The sequence below is a fragment of the Lissotriton vulgaris genome, chromosome 7, assembly GCF_964263255.1.
Source record: "Lissotriton vulgaris chromosome 7, aLisVul1.2, whole genome shotgun sequence".
Classification (NCBI taxonomy): Eukaryota; Metazoa; Chordata; class Amphibia; order Caudata; family Salamandridae; genus Lissotriton; species Lissotriton vulgaris.
In genome coordinates, this window is record NC_141695.1 from 524,753,276 (window position 1) to 524,757,225 (window position 3,950).

At 47.0% G+C, this 3,950-nt stretch overlaps 1 long non-coding RNA gene across 1 annotated transcript; it reads right to left on the reverse strand.

Moving 5' to 3' along the window:
* Window positions 1–3,437: 3,437 nt before the first annotated feature.
* On the reverse strand, window positions 3,438–3,803 carry LOC147701984 (uncharacterized). Its single transcript, XR_015297360.1, has 3 exons — window positions 3,749–3,803; window positions 3,592–3,642; window positions 3,438–3,494 (listed from the first exon to the last, which is right to left on the reverse strand). It is a non-coding gene; the product is annotated as an uncharacterized LOC147701984 (long non-coding RNA).
* Between the last annotated feature and the right edge of the window lie 147 nt (window positions 3,804–3,950).

Sequence of the window (3,950 nt, forward strand, 5' to 3'; positions counted from 1 at the left end):
AAAGGGAAGGTTTAGGGACTGGCAAGTGGGTGCACTTGCCCAGTCAGCATGACAGTACCAGACTGCACGCAGGCTCTGCAATGGCATACCTTAGACACATTTTACAAGGCAGCTTCTGTGGATGGCACAACCAGTGCTTCAGGCCCACCAGCAGCATTTGGATTTACACGCCCTGGGCACACTCAATGCACTAGTCTAGGGTCTGACAAGTAAACCAAAATAGCCAAACATGGAATCACTAATCCATACATCAATTTACAATAGGGGCACTTGCACTGTGGCACTGGATAGGAGTGGCACAGTGCCCAAAGCATAAAAGACCAGCAAAAATAAATGAGGTAACAGCAGAAATGGAGGGGAGACCCACGCCAATGGTGCCAGGTCTATCATGTGTCCCCTCTAGCTGGAAAGTGGAGAAAACTACCCTAACTCCTGAGAGTTCTCTTCACTAAGGTGGAAAAATCTGGACAGACCAGCAGTGTTGGCGTGTTCTGTACCAGGGTGGTGTTCCACCTTAGAGTCCATACCCTGTAGGGAAAAAGACCACCTCAACACGGGGGACGCACTGTTCTCTGTGCAACCATGCGCTTAATAAATGTCATTAACCTAACCTAACCTAACAGCTTTGGATTCTCACCCCTCATCTGCATCAACCATCTGAGGGGCCTGTGGTCTATCTGAACCCAGAAGTGAGTCCCAAACAAGTATGGTCTCAGCTTCTTCAGTGCCCAGACCACAGCAAATGCCTCACGCTCAATAGCACTCCACCTCTGTTCCAGTGGAAGTAACCTTCTACTGATAAAGGCAACAGGTTGATCTAGGCCCTCCTCATTCATCTGTGAAAGAACAGCCCCCGCACCTTGCTCTGAAGCGTCTGTTTGGATGATAAACTCTCTTGAGAAGTTGGGTGCCAGGAGCACGGGCGCCATGTACATGGCCGCTTTCAGGGCCTCAAAAGATTTCTGACAGGTGTCAGTCCAGATCACCTTCTTGGGTTGCTTCTTGGAAGTCAGCTCTGTCAAGGGGGCAAGCATGCTACCATACCCCTTCACAAACCTCCTGTAATACCCTGTGAGACCTAAGAAGGCTCTCACCTCTGTCTGGGTTTTGGGTAGCTCCCAAGCCAGGATGGTTTCAATCTTGGGTTGAAGGCCCGCTCCCAACTTGGTGTCCCAAGTATACCACGGAACCCTGCCCGATCTGGCACCTACTCGCCTTGATCGTGAGGCCTGCTTTCTGCAGCGCCATCAACACTTCCCAGAGGTGGTGCAGATGTTCCTCCAAACTGGCACTGAACACTGCAATGTCATCCAGGTAGGCTGCACTGAACTCATCCAGTCCAACCAACACCTGGTTGACCAACCTCTGAAAGTTGGCAGGGGCATTCTTCATCCCAAAGGGCATAACACGGAACTGGAAATGCCCATCTGGTGTGGAGAATGCTGACCTCTCCTTTGCCCCATCAGTCAAGGCGATCTGCCAGTACCCAGACGTTAAGTCCAACGTGCTGAGGTACCGTGCAGCCCTAGCCGATCTATGAGCTCATCAGCTCTGGGGATGGGGTGCGCGTCAGTCTTCGTGACTGACTTGAGCCCTCTGTAGTGCACACAGAACCGGAGTTCGGGTGTGGCACCCGGCGCTGCAGCCTTCGTGACCAAGACCAATGGGCTGGCCCAAGGACTGCTAGATGACTCAATTACCCCAAGTGCAAGCATCTTTGAGACCTCCTCTTTAATGCAAGCCCTTACCCTGTCAGTTACCCTGTAAGACTTGTGCTTCACAGGTAAGCTGTCTCCTGTGTCAACATCATGGACACACCAATCTGTGACACTAGAAACCAGGGAGAACAGATCAGAAAACTATCCCTGCAACTGGCGGCAGTAATTCTGTTGCTCAGGGTGGAAGAGAGGTTAACACCATCCACTGACCCATCTTGCTCTGAGACTGACAGGAGGTCAGGAAGAGGCTCAGTCTCCTCCTCCATCCTAGCATCTTTTGCCAAGAGCATGCCCACGTCAGAGCTCTCTAAGTGGGGCTTAAGGCGGTTGACATGTAGGACCCTCAAGGGGTTCCTAGGAGACCACAAGTTTACCAAATAGGTAACTGGGCTCTTGCGCTCCACCACCTCAAAAGGTCCGGTCCACTTATCTTAGAGAGCACAGGGCTCCACTGGGGCCATGACCCACACTTTCTGGCCAGGTTGAAGCTCTAGCACAGAGGCATTCTGGTCATACCAGCGCTTCATCTCCTCCTGGCTAGGTTCCAGATTCGCCTCACCGAGTTGCCTGAAACACCTAGTTTGGTTTCTGAAGGCCAGCATGTAGTTATATACATCCTGGGGAGGTTTCCTGGGAGATTGCTCCCAGCCTTCCTTAACCAAACTCAGAGGTCCTCTGACTGGGCGTCCATAGAGAAGCTCAAAGGGACTGAACCCTAGAGACCCGGTAATATTATGTGTAGGTGAATGGGGTCAGCAAGTAGTAATTCCTGCAGTGAGTAAGGAATACACAACTTTATGCTCTGCGGTACTTAAAGAGTTCTTTTTACTCTTTCATTCAAACTGAATTATTACTGCTATTTTTCATTTCACGTTTTGCTTGAAATGAATATTATTGGAATTGTTCTGCATAAATTTTAGTCTGGAAGATGAAATCAAAAACATAAGCTATGATAAGTTGCTAGACACGTTTTTATCCTAATATGCAGTCATTGCAGATCTTTTGCTATTTACAGATAGCTTTAGTAGATCATTTCTTACCAGAAAAACACAACAGAGCTGTAGTGGTAATTTTTGAGCAGTATAGGTGAGAAAACACGTCCTTACTTTGAGATTTTATTCTGGGTATAAAGGGAAAATGAAAATAAGCACACGTTAGATGCCTACGTTTAGTACTTAGTCTCTATTCCTACACTATTTGACCTATACTGATAAAATAACACAGTGCCACATTCTTACCATAATTAAAAACAATAGTGGTCGTGTTTCAGAAGGGTAGATTCTGGTGATCCTGAAGATTAAATGTTCTATACCCTGGGTGTTGGGGAGAAAAACAAGCGAGTGGATTATAGACCTACTATCATTTCATCCTAGCACGTCCTAGGCCTGTGGCACCTCTTGAAAAGACATAAATTTTACCTTTTTATTCTGTGTGTGGGTAAACCGGCTGCAGGAGGTACCCGGCGTCTTTTAATTCTACATGATAAAAAGCGGAAAAAACGGGACCTGACATTAGATACAAAAGCGTATACTTAGCATAGATAGCCTATCGGTATTTGAGATGAGTTACCTGGTTTCGAGTCTTTCCACATAGGCCGGCTCTGACTGGTGCTAGATGACTTAGTTTCTATAAAAAGGGATAAGTGCGCCTCGCATTTAAAAAATGGTCAAGAGTTTGTTTTACTCTTTTTTAGAGAATGACTTGTCTAAGGCGGCTTACCGTGATGTCTGCATGTGAAAAAGACCGGCTGAAAAAGGTTCCCGGTGTCTCTTAAATCTGCATAGTAAGAAAGCAGACAACCGGGACCAAACATAAGTCGCACGAACGTGTGCTTGGCATAAATAAACTTTCGGGATGGGAGTTTAAAAGTTACCTGATTAGAGGTTTGTCCAAATGGGCCGGCTAAGTCTAGTGCTCGGTGACTCTGTTTACAGAAAAGAAGAAAGCAAGTACGACTCGCATTAGCCAAAATAATTCGGGGTTGTCTTACTCATTTTAAACGGCTCACTAGTCTACCCGCAGCAGCTTACCGTGATGTATTCTCAAACAGGCTGACCGGTTGCAAGGGATCCCGGCGGTATCTCGTTGTGCGATGTGAATCTGAGATACACGCGTTCATTGGCTTAAATACCGACAATAATCATAGGTTTAATTGGTATCACATGTATCTTAAGGGGAAAGGTTTCCTTTTTACCGGAGCTATGAATCTATCGGTTTATTTATATTACTTCC